Source organism: Macaca thibetana, chromosome X (assembly GCF_024542745.1).
Source record: "Macaca thibetana thibetana isolate TM-01 chromosome X, ASM2454274v1, whole genome shotgun sequence".
Lineage (NCBI taxonomy): Eukaryota > Metazoa > Chordata > Mammalia > Primates > Cercopithecidae > Macaca > Macaca thibetana.
Window position 1 is genome coordinate 52928511 of NC_065598.1, and position 25776 is coordinate 52954286.

General features: G+C 44.3%; 2 protein-coding genes across 13 annotated transcripts in view; one reads left to right on the plus strand and one right to left on the minus strand.

Moving 5' to 3' along the window:
• Positions 1–24964, minus strand: part of HSD17B10 (hydroxysteroid 17-beta dehydrogenase 10) — an 81399-nt gene extending 56435 nt beyond the window's left edge. The window contains exon 1 of the mRNA XM_050777017.1: positions 24961–24964. The gene's annotated coding sequence lies outside the window, so the exon portion shown is untranslated. The remainder of the gene's footprint in view (positions 1–24960) is intronic.
• The window catches only part of TSR2 (TSR2 ribosome maturation factor), a 1158091-nt gene that overhangs the window by 211533 nt on the left and 920782 nt on the right, over positions 1–25776 (plus strand). The window contains exon 1 of one of the 12 annotated variants that reach the window (XM_050777067.1): positions 2075–2078. The exons of 9 other annotated variants lie outside the window; for them this stretch is intronic. The gene's annotated coding sequence lies outside the window, so the exon portion shown is untranslated. Of the gene's footprint in view, positions 1–2074; positions 2079–12573; positions 12579–25776 lie in introns of those variants that run through there. 2 more of the 12 variants (XM_050777059.1, XM_050777083.1) reach the window with 2 other exon arrangements.

The window sequence follows — 25776 nt, forward strand, 5'->3', positions numbered from 1 at the left end:
GTCCAGGAGTTCCAGACCAGCCTGGCCAACTTGCAAAACCCCATCTCTACAAAAAATACAAAAAGTTAGCTGGGCCTGGTAGCATGCACTTGTAGTCACAGCTACTTGGGAGGCCGAGGTAAAAGAATCACCTGAGCCCGTGAGGTCAAGGCTGCAGTGAGCCGAGATCACACCACTGCACTCCAGCCTGGGCAACAGAGTGAGACCCTGTCTCTAAATAAATAAATAAATAAATAATTGAAAAAAATTAAAGAAAATCAATCAATGTAATTCACCATATTAACAGACTAAGGAAAAAATATGATCATAATTGATGTTACTAAAGTATTTGACAAAAGTCAACATCCATTCCTGACTCAATGAAACATAATAAAACTGAGCAAAACCAAACTCTTAAAAAATTAGGAATAGAAGAGACCTACCTCAACCTCTGAAAGGGCACTTACATAGAAACTACAGTCAATCTCATTCTTAAGGATAAAAGACATTATGTTCATCCTAACATCAGAAAAAGATAATAAAAGGATCATTTTTGTTTAACATTGGTCTAGTCAAGGCACTAAGGCAAGAAAAAGAAATAAGGCAGATTTATTGGAAAGGAAGGAGTCAACTTTATTTGCATGTGACATGATTGTCTCTCTACTAAAGAATAAAAAAATAAAAAATTAACTGCTTTCATGAGACACAGGGCCAGAATTTAAAACTATTCAATCCCACTGGGACCATCTGTTTTCTGTCGTCAACACACTGCAGCTAAAGCTATACAATATTAAACACCCTCCATCTAGGCCCAGGGACTATCACAGAAGAGATGGGCATGTGAGATTATAAGGGCTGGTTTTGAGGGATGCAATTAGTTCAGACCCTCCAAATCAAGAAAAGACACACAGATGCTTAAACAGCTGACAAACTGAGGAACTTTGCCTCTCTAAATTTCTTAACTCAAATGAGTTTAACAAAATATTAATGTTTTATATACCTAATTACTACAAGTCAGTAGCTAAGACCAGGATTCAATTCTATAAAATTACCTTTTTTTTTTTTTTTTTTTTTTTTTTTTTTTTTTTCTGGACAGGGGCAGGATCTTGGCTTATGGCTCACTGCAGCCTCAACTTCTTGGGCTCAAGCCATCCTCTCGCCTCAGCCTCCCAAGTAACTGGGACTACAGGTGTTTACCACCACACCCAGCTAATTTTTGTATTTTTTGTAGAGACAAGGTTTTACCATGTTGCCACGCTGGTCTGGAACTCCTGAGCTCAAGTGATCTGCCCGCTTTGGTCTCCCAAAGTGCTGGGGTTGTAGACGTGAGCCACTGCACCTGGCCACCTTAATTTTGGCTTTTGACTTTTGACAGATATTACTTAAAAGGTTTTAAGGGTTAATGAATGTCTGCCCACCTCCATTCCCATCTGCCCTAAAACATTTAATTGGCTATCATTCTTTTGGCTCTAAGTCCCTTGGCCACAGGGGTCTTACCAAGGGACAAGGTGGACTCAGGCTAGGTAGCTGCATCACCCTAACGATGATATGGGACAAAATTAAAAATTTGGCTATCAGTGCTGCCTCTGACAAATCTTGGCCACAAAAGGGGAAATGTAAATGAAAAATAAAAACCTAAGTCCCCTCAGCCAACGGAATGGACCCTCTTGTAACTGAGGACTCCCCCAAAAGCTTAAAGCTGAGTTCCAGTCATAATGGGACAGGAGGTCAGACATACCTCATTATACCTCCTCTCTTTTATGGTTTAGACACAACAGCTGACCAGCATTAATGTTAAGATCTCTAGAGATCAGATCATAAGACTGACAAAACAGGCTCTGTTAAATAAAACCTCATGGCTACACCAAGGTTTTCAGTCTGTTTTACAAGGACTTTAAAAATTTGGGCTCCCACGCAATGGCTCACGCCTGTAATCCCAGCACTTTGGGAGGTCAAGGCAGGGAGATCACCTGAGGTCAGGAGTTCGAGACCAGCCTGGCCAACATGGCAAAATCCCGTCTCTACTAAAATTACAAAAATTAGCTAGGCGTGGTGGCGGGCACCTGTAATCCCAGCTACTCGGGAGGCTGAAGCAGGGGAATTGCTTGAACCCGGGAGGCAGAGGTTGCAGTGAGCCAAGACTATGACACTGCACTAGAGCCTGGGTGACAAGAGCGAGACTCTATCTCAAAACAAAAAAAAAAAAAAAAAAAAGAAGAAAAAGAAAAAAAAAATTGGGTTCTGGTTTTGCTATGCTAAGACCCTGCACAGGAGCACTAATGTGTTCATGCCCCTGAAATCCTCGACGAGGCACTCATAGATACTTACAGGTTACTGCCAGGCAGTTTCACTCCTCTAATCCTGAATCTCACTCCGACTACGCCCCTTGCCGGGAAAGAAAAAAGCTGGAGTGGTCTTTGCCCGATTCCCACCATATTAACTCTCACCTCAGGACTGAGGGATAATCAAGTCCAGGGGAGCTGAAACCAACCCATAAACTTAAAAAAGAAAATTAATCAGGGAAGAAGGGAGGGGGAGAAACAAAAATAAACCAAGCTTGCAGCACATTCAGCATTCATCATGAGGTCAGCTTGCTCCCTGATCTGCTTCCTCAGAGTTGTCTGCTGCCCATTTTCCCACAATCACATAAACCCTAGTTTATCCTACCCCTTAATTGCTCTATAGATAGCAACTTGAACATTATAAAACATTGTTTTCCCTTTGAAATATTGTTTTAGGCTCTGCATGCCAGTAAAACTACTGATGTCAGCTGGTCTGAAAGACTCGTAAGGTCACTCACTGGGCGTGGTGGCTCACGCCTGCAATCCTAGCACTTTGGGAGGCTGAGGCGAGTGGATCGCTTGAACCCAGGAGTTCAAGTCCAGCTTGGCCAACGTGGTGAAATCCCATCTCCACAAAAATAATTAATACAAAAATTAGCCGGGCATTGTGGCATGCGCCTGTAGTCCCAGCTAGTGGGGAGGCTGAGGTAGGAGGATTGCTTGAGTCCGGGAGGTCGAGGCTGCAGTGAACCAAGATCCTGCCACTGCACTCCAGCCTGGGCGATAGAGTGAGACCCTGTCTCAAAAAGAAAAAGATGGGCCAGGCTCAGTGGCATGATCTCAGCTCACTGCAGCCTCTGCCTCCTGGGTTCAAGTGATTCTCGTGCCTCAGCCTCTCGAGTAGCTGGGATTACAGGCGTGAGTGCCCTGTAATGTGTCAGTGTCAGTGCCCTGCAGCCAAAGACTGGGAACATGAACATGCCCTTAGTTGAACAAGTTGGGTTTATTACTTTTTGCAGCAGAGGAGAATGCACACCATAGAGAACTCTGGGGCATCTCAGAAAGAGGGTGTCAGAACAGATACGTTATGGGATTTGGGCTTGTGTTAGATGTTTTGCGGGAGGGCTTAAAGAAGTGAGGTTTTACGTTAGGTGGAATGCTATCCAGAAGTGAAAATAATCCTATGATTGGGTATATGAATAAATCTTATCTAGAAGGAGGGAGGACTAGAGAGACGCTAAAGTTGTACAGGTGCTCCTCAATTTACGAGGCGACTATATCCTGATAAACCCATCATAAATTGAAAATAAAATAAAACAGAGCCACACATCCCAGTTTATGCGGTTTGTTCACACCTATTGCCCAGTATAATTATTATTAATTTTCTTTTTGAGACCGAGTCTCGCTTTATGGTCCAGTGGTGTGATCTTGGCTCACTGCAACCTCCGCCTCGCAGGTTCAAGCAATTCTCCTGCCTCAGCCTCCTGAGTAGCTGGGACTACAGGTGCGTGCCACCACGCCCGGCTAGCTTTTTGTATTTTTGGTAGAGACGGGGTTTCACCATATGAGCCAGGATGGTCTCTGTCTGCTGACCTGGTGATCCACCCGCCTTGGCCTCCCAAAGTGCTGGGATTACAGGCATGAGCCACCGCGTCCGGCCCAAAAAAAATTTTTTTAGAGACAGAGTCTTGCTCTGTCTCCCAGGCTGGAGTACAGTGGTGTGATCAGAGCTTACTACAGCCTTGAACTCCTGCCTCAGCCTCCCAAGTAGCTGGGACTACAGGTGTGTATCACCATGCCAAGCTAATTTTTAAAATCTTTGTTTAAAATAAAACACAGGGTCTCACTATGTTGGCCAGGTTGGTCTCGAACTCCTGGCCTCAAGTGATCCTCCCTACCTTGGCCTCCCAAAGTGCTGGGATTACAGGGGTGAGCCGCCTCACCTGGCCTCCAGTATAATTATTTTTTTTTTTTGAGACAGAGTCTCGCTTTGTCACCCAGGCTGGAGTGCAGTGGCGCAATCTCCGCTCACTGCAACCTCCTCCTCCCGGGTTCACACCATTCTCCTGCCTCAGACTCCCAAGTAGCTGGGACCACAGGCGCCTGCCACCATGCCTGACTAATTTTTTGTATTTTTAGTAGAGACGGGGTTTCACCACCAGGATGGTCTCAATCTCCTGACCTCATGATCCGCCCGCCTTGGCCTCCCAAAGTGCTGGGATTACAGGCGTGAGCCACCACGCCCGGCCCAGTATAATTATTAATAGTACCCCTTTTATTCTTAAATTTGTCGAACTTTAGATAGTAATTTACATGGTCACATTAATTATAAGATAAAGGGACTATTTTAATAAAGAGATAATCAATGGTAATCATAATACGCAAACAGATCAGTGGAGGGAAATATTAGAGGATAAAAAAAAGACATGTTTAATCCTATTGGGCAAGCAGCCATTAATTAGCCTTCATGCAGAATTAAGTCTGTTACTGGCCTAGTGGCAGAAATGAAATTGCTCTATACATTATGATCATAAAAGAAAGCCAGGCACACAGGAGGCGGAGTTTGCAGTGAGCTGAGATCGCACCACTGCACTCCAGCCTGGGCAACAGAGTGAGACTCACTCTCAAAAAAAAAAAAAAAAAAAAAGGCCAGGCACAGTAGCTCATGCCCACGCCTGTAATCCCAGCACTTTGGGAGGCCAAGGCGGAAGGCTCACAATCACTTTAGCCCAGGAGTTTGAGACCAGCCTGGGCAACATATTGAGACCTTGTCTCTACAGAAAATAAGAAAAAATTAGTTGGGGTCGGGCATGGTGGCTCATACCTGTAATCCTAGCATTTTGGGAGGCTGATGTGGGTGGATCACCTGAGGTCAGGAGTTCGAGACCAGCCTGGCCAACATGGTGAAACCCCCGTCTCTACTAAAAATACAAAAATTATCTGGGCGTGGTGGTGCGTGCCTGTAGTCCCAGCTACTTGAGAAACTGAGGCAGGAGAATCGCTTGAACCTGGGAGATGGAGGTTGCAGTGAGCCGAGATCATGCCACTGCACTCCAGCCTGGGTGACAGAGCGAGACTCCGTCTCGAAAAAAAAAAATTGTTGGGCATCGTGGCGCATGCCTGTAGTCCCAGCTACTTGAGAGGCTGAGGTGGGAGGATTGCTTAGTCAAGGCTGCAGTGAACTGAGATCGTGCCACTGCACTTCAGCCTGGGTGAAAGAGAGAGACCCTGTCTCAAAAAACAACAACAACAACAACAAACACTAATAAAAGAGTAAAATTGGTTTTCTCTTCATGTGGTATTAATAATAGATAATAAAATATTATTATCAGTGACAGACCGGATTAAGAAAGTGTGGCACATATACAACATGGAATACTATGCAGCCATAAAAAAGGATGAGTTTGTGTCCTTTGTAGGGACATGGATGCAGCTGGAAACCATCATTCTCAGCAAACTATCGCAAGAACAGAAAACCAAACACCGCATGTTCTCACTCATAGGTGGTAATTGAACAATGAGATCACTTGGACACAGGAAGGGGAGCATCACACACCGGGACCTATTGTGGGGAGTGGGGAGGGGGGAAGGATAGCATTAGGAGATATACCTAATGTAAATGATGAGTTAATGGATGCAGCACACCAACATGGCACATGTATACATATGTAACAAACATGCACGTTGTGCACATGTACCCTAGAACTTAAAGTATAATAATAATAAATAAATAAACAAAAATAAAATTAATATTTTAAAATAATTTTTATTTAGTAATAAAGATTATTACTAAATTAATAAAAATGATTATTAATTAATTGTTCAAAAAAAAAGAGTGAAACTTCATCTCAAAGAAAAAAAACATAAGAAATTCCTCTTAAGATCTGTTTGCCTGCCTCATATATAGAGGCCTAGCTTCGAGAGCCTATCTGCAACACTATCTCCTGAAATGAGACGCAGCTAGTTAACTGAACAGGCTGGGCACAGTGGTTCACACGTGTAATCTCAGCACTTTGAGAGGCCGAAGCAGGAGGACTTCTTGAGGCCAGGAGTTTGAAACCAGCATAGGCAACACAGTGAGATTCCATCTCTACAGAAAATAAAAAACAAATTAGCATGGCATGGTGGCACATGCCTGTAGTCCTAGCTACATGGGAGGCTGAGGCAGGAGGATCTCTTGAATTCGGAAGTTTGAGGCTGCAGTGAGCTATGATCATGCCACTGTACTCCAGCCTGCGTGACAAAGCAAGACTCTATCCCTAAAACAACCAAGCAACCAACCAACCCTGAATCAACCTATTCTCAGGACTAAAAGCATGATTCAAGAAGATATGGGGCTGGCCGTGGTGGCTCATGCCTGTAATCCCAGCGTTTTGGGAGGCTGAGGTGGTAGGATCACTTGAGACCAGGAGTTCGAGACAAGCCTGGGCAGCATAGCAAGACCTTGTCTCTACAAAAAAAATTTTTTTTTTTTTTTTTTTTTTTTTTTTGAGACGGAGTCTCGCTCTGTCGCCCAGGCTGGAGTGCAGTGGCCAGATCTCAGCTCACTGCAAGCTCCGCCTCCCGGGTTTACGCCATTCTCCTGCCTCAGCCTCCCGGGTAGCTGGGACTACAGGCGCCCGCCACCTCGCCCGGCTAGTTTTTTTTGTATTTTTTAGTAGAGACGGGGTTTCACCGTGTTAGCCAGGATGGTCTCGATCTCCTGACCTCGTGATCCGCCCGTCTCGGCCTCCCAAAGTGCTGGGATTACAGGCTTGAGCCACCGCGCCCGGCCAAAAAATTTTTTAAACATAAAAAATAATAATAATAAAGAAGATACAGAACAGCGTGTTCAATTTTTTTCCCTGCTTCTTCAAATCTATGTTTTCTCCCCCTGTGCCTATTTCTTATCTCAGAACGTCTAACCCAAATCTCTCCATAGCTACCAATTCTACTTTAATATGTGAAACTTTCTGAAAATAAAGTTTCAAATGGGGGACTAAAGAAAACCAAAAATATTACACCCCAAAATACACTTCTTTGACATATTTTGAGATGGCTATTCAGAGGGCCTGCAGACAGGAATAGCCCTGCAAACTGCCTTTTGTGGAGGACATTTGCATCTGTAGACAAATCTGCATTGATGAAATAAAGAGCCGGGCTTTCTCCACCCCCGCCCTCTTGTCCGATCTAGCAAGGATTGGCTTGTGGCAGAGACAGACTGAGAGTCTGACACCTATGGGAGTCTGATAGACACGTATTCTGAAAGCTGCTACCAGTGATGTTTCTTTCTTTTTCTTTTCTTTTTTTTTTTTTTTTTTTTTTTTGAGATGGAGTTTCACTCTTGTTGCCCAGGCTGGAGTGCAATGGCGTGATCTCGGCTCACTGAAGCCTCCGCCTCTTGGATTCAAGCAATTCTCCTACCTCAGCCTCCTCAGTAGCTGGGGTTACAGGTGCCGACCACTACGCCCGACTAATTTTTTTGTATTTTTAGTAGAGATGAGGTTTCACCATATTGGCCAGGCTGGTCTCAAAATCCTGACCTCAGATGATCCGCCCACTTCGGCCGCCCAAAATGCTGGGATTACAGGCGTGAACCACTGTGCCCAGCCCAGTGAGGTTTCTTCTGCATGACAAGACCGCCTTTGCTAGTCAGGTCTTTCCTCTTCTCTCCCTCCCATAACCAGTCTTGCTATGCTCTCCTGTTATTTCTGTAACCTCAGGATGGTAAAAACTTCAATCTTCTGGTTCTTTCTTTGAGTTTTCATATTTCATACGACTTCCATTGTATTAGTTTGTTCTTACACTGCTATAAAGAACTACTGGAGACTGGGTAATTTATAAAGAAAAGAGGGGTTTTGTTTGCTTTTTGTTTGTTTTGTTTATTTATTTATTTTGAGACAAAGTCTTGCTCTTGTTGCCAGGCTGGAGTGCAATGGTGCGATCTCGGCTCACTGCAACCTCAGCCTTCAAGGTTCAAGTGACTTTCCTGCCTCAGCCTCCCGAGTAGCTGGGATTACAGGCACCTGCCACCACACCTGGCCAATTTTTGTAGTTTTAGTAAAGATGGGGTTTCACCATGTTGGCCAAGCTGACCTCAAACTCCTGACCTCCAGTGATCCACCCACCTCGGCCTCCCAAAGTGCTGGGATTACAGGCGTGAGCCACCGCACCTGGCCGAAAAGAAGTTTAATGCACTCACAGTTCCGCATGGCTGGGAACATACAATGATAAGGGGAAGCAAGCACTTCTTACCATGGTGAAGCAGGAGAGAGAGAGAGCAAAGGGTGAAGTGCCATACTCAGATCTTGTGAGAACTCACTCACTAGCAAGGGAGAAAATCTGCCCCCATGATCCAATCACCTCCCACCAGGCCCCTCCCCTGACTCATGGGGATTACAATTCGACATGAGGTTTGGGTGGGGACACAGAACCAAACCATATCACCCATGCACATGTGTACACATTAATACATTTTATATGCCTTTTCTCCTATTAATCTGCCTCTTGCCAGTTGATCTTCAGTGAATCTTCAGAGAGTGAAGGGGAAGTTTTCCCTCGGTCCCTACAATGAGTTAATCATACTTTTTTTTTTTTTTTTTTTTTTGTCAGTGGTTAAAAATGCTTTTGTGGGCCGGGCGCGGTGGCTCACGCCTGTAATCCCTGCACTTTGGGAGGCCGAGACGGGCGGATCACGAGGTCAGTAGATCGAGACCATCCTGGCTAACACGGTGAAACCCCGTCTCTACTAAAAATACAAAAAATTAGCCGGGCGTGGTGGCGGGCACCTGTAGTCCCAGCTACTCGGAGGCTGAGGCAGGAGAATGGCGTGAACCCGGGAGGCGGAGCTTGCAGTGAGCCGAGATGGTGCCACTGCACTCCAGCCTGGGCGACAGAGTGAAGACTCCGCCTCAAAAAAAAAAAAAAAAAAAAAAAATGCTTTTGTGGGCCGGGCGCGGTGGCTCAAGCCTGTAATCCCAGCACTTTGGGAGGCCGAGACGGGCGGATCACGAGGTCAGGAGATCGAGACCATCCTGGCTAACACGGTGAAACCCTGTCTCTACTAAAAAATACAAAAAAACTAGCCGGGTGAGGTGGCGGGCGCCTGTAGTCCCAGCTACTCAGGAGGCTGAGGCAGGAGAATGGCGTGAACCCAGGAGGCGGAGCTTGCAGTGAGCTGAGATCCGGCCACAGCACTCCAGCCTGGGTGACAGAGCGAGACTCCGTCTCAAAAAAAAAAAAAAAAAAAAAAAATGCTTTTGTGAAAAAGAAAAATGCTTTCCTCATCTGTAATATAGGACTGTCAGAAGACAACTTACAACAAATGTAATTTAAAGATCTCAGTTGTCTTTATTCACAATTCTAGAACCAGGCCACATATCATTCCATAAAACTGAATAAGTGTTCCAATGAGCTAAGCAGAAGAGGTTGGCTTCATAGACAGAGAAAGACTGAAGAAAGTGGAAGCAAAGAATGAAAAGCATATTAGTCTTTCCAAAGCTTCTTTTTTGTAAAGGGGAGACAGAGAGACAAAACAATATAAAGCTGATCAAAGTTGACTCTTGAACAACATAGATTTGAACTGTGGGTCCACCCATATGCAGATCTTTTCCAAAAAATATATAATAAACATTTTTGGATAATTAAAAAAAAAGGCAGGCTGGGTGTGGTGGCTCATCCCTTGTAATACCAGTTCTTTGAGAGGCCGAGGAAGGCGTACCACTTGAGGTTGGGAGTTCAAGGCCAGCCTGGTCAACTGATGAAATCTTGTCTCTACTAAAAATATACAAAAATTAGCTGAGCATGGTGGCATGTGCCTGTAATCCCAGCTACTTGGGAGGCTGAGGCAGGAGAATCGCTTGAACCTGGGAGGTGGAGGTTGCAGTGAGCCAAGATCGTGCCATTGCACTCCAGCCAGGGTGACAGAGGGAGACTCTGTCTTAAAACAAAACAAAACAAAACACAGAACACAGGTGGGGCGCAGTGGCTCACACCTGTAATCCCAGCACTTTGGGAGGCTGAGGCAGGCAGATCACAAGGTCAGCAGATTGAGACCATCCTGGCTAATACAAAAAACAAAAATTAGCCAGGTGTGGTGGCAGGCACCTGCAGTCCCAGTAAGGGAGGAGACCACCTCTCATATTGTCTTATGCCCAGTTTCTGCTTCCAAAGAAAAAAGAAATAAAAACTAAAAGGCAGAAATGAAATCCACAGGCAGACAGTTCGGTGCCACACCCTGGGCCTGGTAGTTAAAGATTGACCCCTGACCTAATCAGTTATGTTATCTATAAATTACAGACACTGCATGGAAAAGCACTGTGAAAATCCCTGTTCTGTTCCGTTCTGTTCTAATTACCAGTGCAGGAATTGCTCACTTGGGGAGCTTGGTTGTTGGAGGTGTGAGTCTTGCCAAAGCTCCCGGCCAAATAAAGCACTTCCTTCTTTAACTTGGTGTCTGAGGGGTTTTGTCTGCGGCTTGTCCTGCTACATTTATTGGTTCCCTGACCAGGAAGCGAGGTGATTAATGGACAGTCAAGGCAGTCCCTTAGGCGGCTTAGGCCTGCCCTGTGGAGCATCCCTGTGGGGGACTCCGGCCAGCTTGAGTGACACAGATCCTGAGAGCACTCCCGGGGAGGCAACTGTCCCGGTGGAACGCCTCACCAGAGCAGCATGTGGCAGGCCCCCATGGAGGATCAATGCAGTGGCTAAACACCAGGAAGGAACTGGCACTTGGAGTCCGGACATCTGAAACTTGATAAGAGTAGTCTTTGGAACTTGCCAACTCCATTTGAGTGGAAATGTGGCCTGATCACCCATGGCGTGCCTGTACTGGCACTTTGGTTTTGGTTTTTGTCTTGACTTAGATTGCTTGATACTTTGGTTTTGGTTTTGAACTGGCTTGGATTTCTTGATACTCTGATTTTGGTTTTGATTTTGGTTTAGTGTAAACTGTAAAAGTGTGTATGTGCCCTTTTTACCCGTTCTTTGTTTTGTGGTGTGCGTGTGGTGTGAGTGTGGTGTTTTGTCTCAAAGAAGCATGGGTCAGGCACAAAGTAAGCCCATCCCACTAGGAACTATGTTCAAAAATTTCAAGAAAGGATTTAAGGGAGACTATGGAGTACTATGATACCAGGAAAACTTAAAACGTTGTGTGAGATAGACTGGCCAGCATTAGAGGTGGATTAGCCATCAGAAGGAAGCCTGGACAGGTCCCTTGTTTCAAAGGTATGGCACAAGGTAACCTGTAAGCCAGGGCACCCAGACCAGTTCCTGTACATAGACACTTGGTTACAGCCGGTTTTAGATGCCACCCCCTCCCATCCCCCACCACAGTGGTTGAGAGAACAGCAGCATAAGTGGCTGGCAGAGGCAAGGAAAGACCAGCAGAGAGAGAGAAAGGAAAGAGACAGAGAGGAAAAGAGGCAAAGAGAGAGAGGAAGAGACAAATAGGAAGAGACAGACAAAGAGGGAGCCAAGGAAAGAGAAAGAGAGAGAAGCAGAGAGAAAGAGACCAAGGCAAAAGGAAAGTCAAAGAGAAAAAGACAGAAAATCAAAGAGAAAGAAAGAAAGAGATATACAAGTAGTTAAGAAAAAAAAAAACAAAAAACAGTGTACCCTATTCCTTTAAAAGCCAAGGTAAATTTAAAACCTATAATTGATAATTGAAGGTCTTCGCTGTAACTCTGTAACACTCCAATACCACTTCATTGTCAGTATAAACAAGGGCATATCCCGAAAGCACTGAGGCCTTCCTATCAAAAATCCTTAACTCAGTAACCCGTGGATGGCCCAAATGCATTCAATCTGTAGTGGCAACTGCTTTGCTAACAGAAAAAAGTAAAAAAATAACTTTTAGAGGAAACCTCATTGTGAGCACACCTCACCAGTTCAGAAGTATCCTAAGAAAAAAAAAAAAAAAAAAAGGATGATTTAACATTAACCACTGAAAATTCCCTTAACCCAGCAGGTTTCCTAACAGGGGATCTAAATCTTGATTACCATACAAAAGTCTGACCAGACCTAGGAGGAACTCCTTTCAGGACAGGGCAATAGATGGTTCCTCTCAGGTAATTAAAGAAAAAAAAAAGCCATCTATACCAATTATAAGTTAATTTGCACTAAACAAGGTCTTGTTAAGAGCAAAGGATAATTGAAATTCCAAACTTACAAGGTTTTCAACAAAAGTAAAGTTTGCTAAAAGCTAACAGTGTAACATGTATTATAGTAACTTCTAATCTTGTGGCCTTAGACAGTCTAGTCCACAGACGTAAAGGAAGTTCGCTTTGGAAAAGAATAGTTATCATTTTCGGAAAAAAAGGGGAAAAAGCGAGGGGGGGGGCGGCCAGAATTTATGTAGAAAGAGTGTTATATGGTAAATTCTTGTCCTGAAATAAATTAACTGGTTGTTTAAAGAAAGAAATGTTTGTAATAAGTCAGAAAGTTGAGGCATGTCAAAGAATTGTCTGTGAAAGTCGGGAAAGAGAAAAATTTTATAAAAAAAGTATTTATGCAAGAAATGTTGTATAATTTAAAAGTAACTAGGCCTCCTGAATGTAAAACTATTGAAAACAAAAACAGTTTATGTGCAAGGTGTATAAGGAAAGTAAAATATACCTTTGGTAAAAAGGATTATAAGGAGGCATAAGAATGTAAATTTTTACCTACATTAAAAGGTTAAAAAAATTATTGTTTTGAAGGTTTAAGCAAGTTTTAAAATGTTAATTGTAAAGAAAATTCTGTGTGTAAACATATTAAAGGTAAAGGGGTATCATCCAGTTTTTCTGTGAACTGGACATTAAAGTAAAAACACAATGAGTTTTTCTTAAAGCACCAACCTACTCTTTAACAAAAATTATAAAAGGTTAAAAAGAGTCTATAAAAATCTTACCTTATGGTCCAACATTAAAAATGGAATAAATATGTATACAAAGTTTTATTAAAACTAAGTTTAACATTAATAACACACTAATATAAAGGTAAAATTTAGCTTATCTGGTATAAAAATCATACAGGAAGTATTGTCAAATATAAAATGGTGTTTGGCTTCTTTAGTCCAAAAACTAATAAAAATAGGTGCTAAAGGAAATTTCTCAGTAGAAAGGCACCAAGGACTATGAAGTTCACATTTAAAACAAAAGGTCAATTTCTTAGAAATTATATACTTGGTTTATCTTCCACTTTCCTTTCCCTCAAAACTAAAAGTCTTTTAGTACATGTACCACCCCTAGAATTTCCTGTAAACCAACACCAGCCTGAAGATCACGTTCTTATCAAAGGGTGAAAAGAAAGGAAACTTGAGCCAGCCTAGGAAGGACCCTACCTTGTGCTAACCACTGAGACTGCTGTTCGTACAGCTTAAAAAGGATGGACTCATCACACCCAAGTAAAGAAAGCGCCACCCCCTCCAGAGTCGTGGGCTACAGTCCCGGGGAAAACCCTACCAAACTAAAGCTAAGAAAAGTTTAGCTCTTTCATCTATTCTAGTACTCTTTCTTCTTTCCTCGCTCTATTGCTGACCATCTAGTTATGAACATAACCAAGTCAATTTCGCCTCAAACTATTGCATTTAATGCTTGCCTTGTTATACCCTGTGGGGACTTGCGAAGTCAAAGACAGCTCTCTACTTCAGAAAAGTACCTCTGTCCCTCCTGACTCTCCTCAGACTGGGCATTAGTAAATTAGGACCATTTAATCCGAGGAAAGTTCGATAAAGACTCCAGTGTTGGCTGGACGCGGTGGCTCATGCCTGTAATCCCAGCACTTTGGGAGGCCAAGGTGGGAGGATCACCTCAGGTTGGGAGTTCGAGACCAGCCTGACCAACATGGAGAAACTCTGTCTCTACTAAAAATACAAAAAAAAAATAGCCGGGCATTATGGCACATGCCTGTAATCCCAGCTACTAAGGAGGCTGAGGCAGGAGAATCTCTTGAACCTGGGAGGCAGAGGTTGCGATAAGCCAAGATCGCGCCGTTGCACTCTAGCCTGGGCAACAAGAGCGAAACTCCGTCTCAAATGAAACAAAACAAAACAAAAACAAAGACTCCAGTGTCAACCAGGGGTCTTGCTCCCCAATGTAGAACTTTTATGCCATAGTTGGTCCAACATTCTGTGGACCACTAAAGAGCAAGGATGGACTGCCCCAACTGGTTTTCGTAATTTCCTAAAATCATACATTCATTTTACTAGAGAATCATAGAAGTTACAGACTTAAAACAAACTTTGGCAATTAAAACAGGATACCAAGATGCAAATACCTGGTTGGAATGGATCAAATACTCCATCCGCACGTTAAACAAGAGCAATTGTTATGCTTGTGCATATAGTAGGCTAGAGGCCCAGATTGTCCCCTTTCCACTAAGGTGGCCCTCCAGTCAACCAGGTGTAGGCTGCATGGTAACTCTCTTCCAGGATTCTACAACCTGGAGTAATAAGTCGTGCAAAGCTCTCTCTGCTATATCCCAAAGTTCAGCACCCTGTGGGTCAGCCCCCGAGGGCCATCCAGCCTCCATCTCCCAACAGTAAGTTCCCTTCGTGTCTCTCACGATAGGGAGGATATTTAGCGCTCCTTGGAGACCTGAAGGGATGCAGAGAGCTTAAGAGTTTTCAAGAACTTATCAATTAGTCAGCCCTTGTTCATCCCCAAGTGGACGTGTGGTGGTATTGTGGTGGACCTTTACTGGGTACTCTGCGGAATAACTGGAGTGGCACTTGTACTTTAGTCCAATTGGCTATCCCTTTCACCCTGGCATTTCATCAACCAGAGGGAGGAAAAATAAGACATCGTAAAGCGAGAGAAACCCCTTATAGGTCTTTCGACTCTCACATCTATTTAGACCGCAACTGGAGTCCCACGGGGAAATACCAGATCAATTTAAAACTTGAAGTCAAATAGCTGCAGGATTTGAATCAAGATTTTGGTGAGTGACAGTTAATAAAAATGTAGATTAGATAAACTACATCTATTACAACCAACAGCAACAAGCTTTTCATGAGTTAAAAGAAACACTTATGTCAGCCCCAGCCCTGGGGCTACCTGACCTGACAAAACCCTTTACACTCTATGTGTCAGAAAGAGAAAAAATGGCAGTTGGAGTATCAACCCAGACTGTGGGGCCTGGCCAAGGCCAGTGGCCTATCTCTCAAAACAACTAGACAGAGTTTCCAAAGGCTGGCCCCCATGTCTAAGGGCTCTGGCAGCAATGGCCCTGTTAGCACAAGAAGCAGATAAACTAACCCTTGAGCAAAACCTGAATATAAAGGCCCCCCATGCTGTGGTAACTTTAATGACTACCAAAGGACATCATTGGTTAACAAATGCTAGATGAACCAAGTACCAAAGCTTGCTAGGTGAAAATCTCTGCATAGGCCGGGCGCGGTGGCTCAAGCCTGTAATCCCAGCACTTTGGGAGGCCGAGACGGGCGGATCACAAGGTCAGGAGATCGAAACCATCCTGGCTAACACGGTGAAACCCCGTCTCTATTAAGAAATACAAAAAACTAGCCGGGCGAGGTGGCGGGCGCCTGTAGTCCCGGCTACTCGGGAGGCTGAGGCAGGAGAATGGCGTGAACCCGGGAGGCGGAGCTTGCAGTGAGCTGAGATCCGGCCACTGCACTCCAGCCTGGGCGACAGAGCGAGACTCCGTCTCAAAAAAAAAAAAAAAAAAAAAAAAAGAAAATCTCTGCATAACCATTGAAGTTTTCTACACCCTAAACCCTGGCACCTTGCTCCCGGTATCAAAGAGCCCAGTTGAATATAACTGTGTAGAGGTGTTGGACTCAGTTTATTCTAGTGGGCCCAACCTCCGAGACCATCCTTGAACATCAGTAGACTGTGAGGTGTACGTGGACGGGAGCACCTTCGCCAACCCCTGCAGAGTGACTCTGAAGAAGACGACAAGCCCTGCTCCAGTCACGCCCGGAAGCCGACTGGTCCATGCACGGCCGAAGCATGAGGAAACTCATCGCGGGACTCATTTTCCTTAACATTGGGATTTGTACAGTAAGGACTTCAACTGACCTTCCTCAGACTGAGGGCTGCTCCCAGTGTATACATCAAGTCACTGAGGTAGGACAAAAGGTTGCTCGGGTCCTAGTATTGTATGGTTATTGTAAGTGTACTGGAACTCTAAAAAGAGCTTGTTTGTATAGTGTTATTCTATACAAGGTATGTAGCCCAGAAAATGACCAACCTGATGTGGGTTATGACCCATCTGAGCCCCCATGACCACAGTTTTTGAAATAAGATTAAGGACTGAGGACTGGTGGGGGCTCATATAGGATACGAGTAAAGTGTTAGCCAAAACAGAAGAAAAAGGGGTGCCCAAACAAGTCACCTTGAAATTTGATGCCTGTGCTGTCATTAACAGTAATAAGTTAGGAATAGGGTGTGGTTCTCTTAATTAGAAAAGAGGCTATATGGCAGAAAATAAGTACATTTGTCATGAATTAGGACTGTATGGAAATAAATGTGGATACTGGTCTTGTGTCATTTAGGCTACTTAGATAAAAAATGGACAAAATCCTGTCACCTTCAGAAAGGGAAAAGTGGCCCTTCCTGTACCAGTGGTTAGTGTAACCCCTTAGAACTAGTAATAACCAACCCCCTTGATCCTCGCTGGAAAAAAGGGGAGCATTAACCCTAGGAATCGATGGGGCTAGACTGAATCCTCAAGTAAATATTGTAGTTTGAGGAGAAGTTTATAAACGCTCTCCTGAGCCAGTATTTCAAACCTTCCATGATGAACTGAATGTGCCAGTACCCGAAATTCCAGGAAAAACAAGAAATTTGTTTTTGCAGTTAGCCGAGCATGTAGCCCAGTCTCTCAATGTCACTTCAAGTTATGTATATGGAATAACTGTAATGGGAGATCAATGACCATGGGAAGCCCGAGAAGTGGTACCTACAGACCCAGTTCCTGATGACTTCCCGGCTCAAAAGAATCACGCTGATTACTTCTGGGTCCTAAAAGCCTCAATCATTAGACAATACTGCATAGCAAGAGTGGGGAAGGACTTCACCCTTCCTGAGGGAAGACTCAGCTGCCTTGGGCAAAAACTGTATAATAATACTACAAAAACAGCCACCTAGTGGAGTTCAAACCACACTAAGAAAAATCCATTTAGTAAATTCCCAAAGTTGCAAACCGTGTGGACCCACCCAGAGTCCCACCGGGACTGGACAGCCCCCACTGGATTATACTGGATATGTGGGCATAGACCTTACGCCAAATTACCCGACCAGTGAGCAGGTAGTTGTGTTATTGGCACTATTAACCATCTTTCTTCCTACTGCCCGTAAAGACAGGTGAACTCCTGGGTTTCCCTGTCTGTGCTTCCTGCGAAAAGAGAAGCATAGCTATAAAAAATAAGAAAGATAAGAAATCGCCCCCTGAGAAAATCATACAATATTATGGGCCTGCTACTTGGGCACCAGACGGCTCGTGGGGATACCGGACCCCCATTTACATGCTCAACCGAATCATATGGTTACAAGCTGTCTTAGAAATCATCACTAATAAGACTGGCAGAACCTTGACTATTCTGGCCTGACAAGAAACTCAGATGAGAAATGCTATCTATCAAATAAATAGATTGACTCTTGACTACTTGCTAGCAGCTGAAGGAGAGGTCTGTAGGAAATTTAACCTTACTAATTGTTGTCTACACATAGACGAACAAGGGCAAGTAGTTAAAGACATAGAGATACGACAAAACTGGCACATGTGCCTGTGCAAGTGTGGCATGGATTTGATCCTGGGGCCATGTTTGGAAAATGGTTCCCAGTGCTAGAAAGATTTAAAACTCTTATAATAGGAGTTATAATAGTAATAGGAACCTGCTTACTGCTCCCTTGTTTGCCGCCTGTACTTCTTCAAATGATAAAAAGCTTCGTCGCCACCTTAGTTCACCAAAATGCTTTAGCACAAGTGTACTATATGAATCACTATCAATCTGTCTTGCGAGAAGACATGGATAGTGAATATGAAAGTGACAACTCCCACTAATGAGTGAAGCTCTCAAAGTGGGGGAATAAGGGAGAACACCCCTCATATTGTCTTATGCCCAATTTCTGCCTCCAAAGAAAGAAGTAAAAACTAAAAGGCAGAAATGAAATCCACAGGCAGACAGCCCAGCACCATGCCCTGGGCCTGGTAGTTAAAGATCGACCCCTGACCTAACCGGTTATGTTATCTATAGATTCCAGACATTGTATGGAAAAGCACTGTGAAAATCCCTGTCCTGTTCTGTTCCATTCTAATTACCGGTGCATGCAGTCCTCAGTTATGCACCCCCTGCTTGCTCAACTGATCATGACCCTCTCATGCCGACCCCCTTAGAGTTATAAGCCTTTCAGAGGGACAGGAATTGCTCACTCGGGGAGCTCAGTTGTTGGAGACGTGAGTCTTGCCAAAGATCCCGGTCGAATAAAGCCCTTCCTTCTTTAACTCGGTGTCTGAGGGGTTTTGTCTGCCGCTTGTCCTGCTACACCAGCTACTCAGAGGCTGAGGCAGGAGAATAGCGTGAACCTGGGAGGCGGAGCTTGCAGTGAGCCGAGATCGCGCCACTGCACTCCAGCCTGGGTGACAGAGTGAGACTCTGTCTCAAAAAAAAACAACAAAAAACAAAAAACAAAAACCAAACTGTTAGTGGCAGCAAATCCATATGTGTCTGTGGCAATGTTAGATATGAGCTCTAAATTTCTTTTCAAAGAATCAATATGTCAGTATGTTCAATTCTTTGCCTTCTACTTTTAAACTTAACTTCCTTGTAAAGCAACCTTTTTTGATTACTTGCTCCACCCTGACTCATTCCGATTACCTGCTCATTCTCCACCCTGACTCATTCCAATTTCCTGCTCTGCCATAACCATTTTTCCTGCCAAACCACTCACCCCATCACTCTCTTTAAATTAGCCAATTGGAATTCGTTTAGCATATGCGGTCTAACCCTAGCCAATAGGGAAAAGACAGCAGCAGGGGCCACATGCGTCAGGGATAAGAACCCCTTCCCCTCCCTTGTCCAAGTGTGTGCTCACCATTGCTCCATCTGTAAGGGTGCACCCTTCTATAGAAGTACATTGCCTTGCTTAATATTAAAAAGAAATTTTAATTTCAAGTGCTATTTCTTTTGTGGCACTGAAACTTTATTTGTAACAGCAACCTTAGTTCTTGCCTCCTTGGAAGAAAGAATTAGACTGAGAGGTACAAGGCAGAGTGAGAGACTGAGGAAAGTTTTAGAGCAGGAGTGAAAGTTTATTAAAAAGCGTTAGAGCATGAATCAAAAGAAGAGGATGTAGCGGGCAACTTGAGAGATCAAGTGTGCATAGTTTGACCTTTGATTTGGGGTTTCATACATTGGCATGCTTCCAGGATCTTGCATTCCTCTCCCCTGATTCTTCCCTGGGAGTGGACGTGAGCATGCAGAGCAGCCTGCCAGTGCTTGGGAGAGGAGCATGTGCAGTATATTTACTGGAGTTGTATCTATGCTCGGTTGAGGGATTCTTCCCTTACCAGTCAAATGTCCCTAGAAAGTCATATACCTCTTAGTGTGCATGTGTGAGTCCACTTGTCCAACTCCTGAGATATTGGGAAGCTGTTGATCATCAGTTTCAGGTTTTTCTATCTATCAGGAGACTGCCTTTCCCTGGCACTGGCTGCAACCAATTACTATTTTAGAGAGATAGTTAACAACCACTTGACTATCACCTGATGGTCACCTCACATTCCTGGTTAGCGGGGAGGGGGCAAGGCCCTCTCCTGCCCTGCTCATGTCTGACTAGCTACCCTACCCTACTGTAACAAAACCACATAGCCTAGAAATATTGAAGACATTAAGAAAAAGGTGTGTCATGAATGCATAAAATACATGTAGATGCTAGTCTGTTTTATCATATACTACCATCAAATATACACAAATCCACTATAAAATGTTAAAATTTATCACAACTTACGGGCCAGGTGCAGTGGTTCATGCCTGTAATCCCAGTACTTTGGGAGTCTGAGGTAGAGGATTGCTTGAGCCCAGGAGTTTTGAGACCAGCCTGGACAACATAGCGAGACTCTGTCTCTACAAAAAAATAAAAAATTAGCTGGGTGTAGTAAAGAAATATAAAAAATTAGCATGCCTGTAGTTCCAGCTACTCAGGAGGCTGAGGTGAGAGGATCACTTGAGGCTGCGAGGTCAAGGCTGCAGAGAGTGGTGATCAAACCACTGCACTCCAGCCTGGGTGACAGAGCGAGACCCTGACTCAAAACAAACAAACAAACAAACAAAACAAAACAACAAAGCATGCACACAAGCTGGGTGTGGCAGTGCACACCAGTATTCCCAACTACTTGGGAAGCTGGAAAAAAACAAAACAAAACAAAACAAAACTTAGGCACACACTTTAAAGACTGTACATGGTACCACTCCCAGTTGAAAGAAATATAAACAAATGTAAAGATGCAGTATTAGATTATGACTGCATAATCTAACTGTAGTACGTGCTGTACTACTGTAATTATTTCGTAGCCTGTTGCTATTGTGATGAGCTCAAGTTTTACAAGTATCTGCTTAAAAGGCTGTGTGACGCCAGTCTTCTCCCCGAGCAGTTCATCTCTCCAGTAAATAGTGTATCTCAGAAAAAGTGATCTCTCACAGTTCTCAAGTATTTTTACTGTGTTTAGCGCAATACTGTAAGCCTTAAATAATACCACAGGACCCATAAAAAGTGCCACTAGTGATGCTGGAAGTGCTCCCAAGAAGCAAAGAAAAGTCAAGACATTCCAAAAAGTTGAACTGCTTCATATGTACCACCGATTGAGGTCTGCAGCTGGAGTTACCCACCGTTTCAAGATAAGGACCATGGTAAAAAGAAAAAGGAAAATTTTGAAGCCATTGCTGCAGCTTTGGCAGCAGGTGCGAAAACCTTGCGCCTTCTGTGAAATACCTTTTTATCTTGTATTTAAAGTGCAGCTTTTATGTGGGAGTAGGATTGCCATAAGAAAGGCATACCTATAGATTCTAATTCTAGAAAAAGTGAAGTCATTATATGACAACTTAAATAAAGGTGAAGGATCTAAAGCTGGATAATTTAATGCTAGCAAGGATGGTTTGATAATTTTAGAAAGAGGGTTGGCAGCTGGGCACGGTGGCTCACTCTTGTACTTTCCCAGCACTTTGGGAGGCTGAAGTGGGAGGATCGCTTGAGCCCAGAAGTTCGAGACCAGCCTGGGCAAGATAGTGAGACCTTGTCTCTACTAAAATTTAAAAAAAAAAAAATGTGCTTGAGCCCAGCAGGTCAAGGCTGCAGTGAACCCTGATAATGCCACTGTACTCCAGCCTGGGTGGCAGAGTGAGACCTGGTCTCAAAAAATAAAAATAAAAATAAGAAAGAGGTTTGGTTTAAAGAATGTCAAGATAAGCCAGGCATGGGCAAGCCTGTAGTCCCATCTACTTGAGAGGCTGAGGCATGAGGGTCGATTGAGCCCAGGAGACCAGAAGTTTGAGGCCAGTCTGGGCAACATAGTGAGACACTGTCTCTATAAATAAACAAATAATAAACAGACAAACAAATAAATAAAAAGTCAAGTTAACAAGAGAAGCAGCTTCTGCAATCTAAGAGACAGACAAGTTCCCAGATGCCATTAAAAAAATCACTGGCCGGGCGCGGTGGCTCAAGCCTGTAATCCCAGCACTTTGGGAGGCCAAGACGGGTGGATCACGAGGTCAGGAGATCGAGACCATCCTGGCTAACACGGTGAAACCCCGTCTCTACTAAAAAAATACAAAAAACTAGCCGGGCGAGGTGGCGGGCGCCTGTAGTCCCAGCTACTCGGGAGGCTGAGGCAGGAGAATGGCGTAAACCCGGGAGGCGGAACTTGCAATGAGCTGAGATCCGGCCACTGCACTCCAGCCTGGGCGACAGAGCGAGACTCCGTCTCAAAAAAAAAAAAAAAAAAAAAAAAAAAAAATCACTGAGGCCAGCTGTGGTAACAAGCCTGTAATCCCAACACTTTGGGAGGCTGAGGTGGGAGGACTGCTTGAGCCCAGGAGTTTGAGACCACCCTGGGCAACGTAGCAAGACCCCATCCCTACAAAAAATAAAAAATTAGCTGGGTATGGTGGTACATGCCTGTAGTCCCAGCTACTCAGAAGGCTGAGGTGGAAGGATGACTTGAGCCCAGGGGGTCAAGGCTGCAGTGAGCCATGATTGTGCCACTGCACTCCAGCCTGGGCCAACAGAGTAAGACCCTGTCTCAATAATAATAAATAATAATAATAATAATAATAATAATAAAAATCAGTGAGGAGAAAGGATATCTGCCTGAACAGGTTTCAAATGCAGATGAAAGTGCCCCATTTTGTAAAAAAAGATGGTACAAAGGACATTTATTAGTAAGGAATAGAAGTGAGCAGAGGGAGTTAAGGGAGGAAGGGACAGACTCACTCCTCTATTTTGTGCAAATGCTACTGGGTTTATAATCAGGACTGCCCTTACCTATATAGCTCCTAACTTCTGAGCCTTGAAGGAGAAAGATAAACTACCAGCTGCTGGTCTTTTGGTTGTACAAGAAGGCCTGGGCAACAAGACCCCTCTTCTGGATTGGTTCCATTGATGTTTTGTCTCTGAAGTCAGAAGTATCTTGCTAGTAAAGGGGTGCCTTTTAAAGTTCTTTTGACATTAGACAATGCCTCTGGTGACCCAGAGCCCCATGAATTCAACACAAAAGGCACTGAAGTGGTCTACTTGCTCCCTAAAACCACATCTCTAATTCAGCCTCTAGATCAGAGAGTCATAAGGGGCTTTAAGGCTATTACACACAGTACTCTAAGGAAAGGATTATTAATGCTGTGGAAGAGAAGCCTGACAGAGGGAACATCACGAAAGTCTGGAAGGATTACACCACTGAAGATGCCACCATTGTTAGAGAAAAAGCCATCAAGCCTGAAATAAATTCCTGTTGGAGAAAACTGTCCTGATGTTGTGCAGAACTTAACAGGATTTATGACAGCGCCAATCAAGGAAATCACGAGTTTGTGGATATGGCATAAAAGGTGACGGGTGAAGAATTTCAGGATATGGATCTTAGTGAAATTCAAGAGCTAACAGACACCACGCCAGAGCAAGTAACAGAAGACGTCTTGATAGAGATGAGTGCTTCTGAATGGATACCAAATGATGAGGAAGAAGACATAGAAGCAGTGCCAGGAATCAAAGTGACATAAGACAATCTGGCAGAGGGTTCTGATTACTAAAGAATACTTTTGACTTCTTTTATGATGTGGACCTTACTATGATATGGGCACTGAAACGAAAGCAAATGGTGGAAGAAAGATTGGTACCATATAGAAACATTTTTAGAGGCATGAAAAAGCAACCAAGTCAGACAGAAATTACAATGTATTTCCATAATTACCCCAGTGTGCCTGCCTCTTCTGCTTCCTCTTTCACCTTCTCCACCTCTTCTGCCTCTGCCACCCCTGAGACAGCAAGACCAACCCCTCCTCTTCCTCTTCAGCCTACTCAACAACAAAGATTGAGGATGAAGACCCTTATGATGGTCCACTTCCACTTAATGAACAGGAAGTCTCTTTTCTCTTCCTTATGATCTTCATAATGTTTTATTTTATTTAGCTTACTTTACTGCATGAATACAGTATATGTTACATATAACATACTAAATGTGTGAATTGACTATGTCAAGGGAGGGACCTGATGGGAGGTGATTGGATCAGGGGGGTGGTTTCCCCCATGCTGTTCTCGTGATAATGAGGGAGTTCTCACGATATCTGATGGTTTAAAAGTGGCAGTTTCCGCTGAGCTATCCCTCTCTCTCACTCTCTCTCCTACCACCTTGTGAAGAAGGTGCTTGCTTCCCCTTCACCTTCTGCCATGATTGTAAGTTTCCTGAGGCCTCCCCAGCCATGCAGAACTGAGAGTCGATTAAACCTCTTTCCTGTATAAATTACCCAGTCTCAGGCAGCTCTTTATAACAGTGTGAAAATGGACTAATACGGAAAACTGGTACTGGAAGACTCAGGTACTGCTATAAAGGTAATCTGAAAATGTGGAAGTGATTTTGGAAATGGGTAACAGGCAGAGGTTGGAACAGTTTGGAGGGCTCAGAAGAAGACACAAAGATGTGAGAAAGTTTGGAACTTCCTAGAGACTTGCTGAATGGTTTTGACCAAAATGCTGATAGTGATATGGACAATGAAGTCCAGGCTGAGGTGGTCTCAGACGGAGATGACGAACTTATTAGGAACTGGAGCAAAGGTCACTCTTGCTATGCTTTAGCAAAGAGACTGGTGGCATTTTGCCTCTGCCCTAGAGATCTGTGGAACTTTGCACTTGAGAGAGATGATTTAGGGTATCTGGCAGAAGAAATTTCTAAGCAGCAAAGCATTCAAGAGGTGACCTGGCTGATTCTGAACGCCTTCAGTCATATATGTTCACAAAGAGATTATCTGAAACTGGAACTTTTATTTAAAAGGGAAACAGCATAAAAGTTTGGAAAATTTGCAGCCTGATCATGAAGCAGAAAAGAAAAACCCATTTTCTGGGAAGAAATTCAAACTGGCTGCAGACATTTACAAAAGTGAAGAGGAGCCTAATGTTAATCACCAAGTCAATGAGGAAAATATCTCCAGGGCATGTCTTCACAGCAACCCCTCCCATCACAGGCTCAGAGGCCTTTTAGGGAAAAATGGTTTTGTGGGTCAGACCCAGCCCCGCCCCCCCCCTTGCTCTGTGCAGCCTCGGGGGTTCGTGCCTTGCATCCCAGTCTCTCCAGCTCCAGCTGTGTCTAAAAGGGCCAAGGTATTGCTCCAGCCTTTGCTTCAGAGGGTGCAAGCCCCAAGACTTGGCAGCTTCCATGTGGGGTTGGACCTGCAGGTGTGCAGAAGACAAGAGTTGAGGTTTGGGGTCAGGCGTGGTGGCTCATGCCTGTAATCTCAGTATTTTGGGAGGCCGAGGTGGGTAGATCATTTGAGGTCAGGAATTCAAGATGAGTCTGACCAACATGGTGAAACCCCGTCTCTACTACAAATACAAAAAATTAGCCAGGCATGGTGGCATGTGCCTATAATCCCAGCTACTCTGGAGGCTGAGGCACGAGAATTGCTTGAACCCGGGGTCAAAGGTTGCAGTAAGCTGAGATCGCACCATTGCACTCCAACCTGGGTGACAGAGCGATGCTCAGTTTCAAAAAAAAAAAAAGAGTTGAGGTTTCAGAACCTCCACCTGGATTTCAGAGGATGTATGGCGACACCTGGATGTCCAGACATGTTTGATCCAGGGGTAGAGCCCTCATGGAGAACCTCTACTAGGGCAATGCAGAGGGGAAATGTGGGGTTGGAGCCCTGACACAGAGTCCCCCCACTGGGACACTGCCTGGTGGAGTTGTGAGAAGAGGGCCACTGTCCTCCAGGTCCCAGAATGGTAGATCCACTGACAGCTTGCACCATGCACCTGGAAAAGCCGCAGACACACAATGCCAGCTTGTGAAAGCAGTTGTGGGGGCTGTACCCTGCAAAGCCACAAGGGAGGAG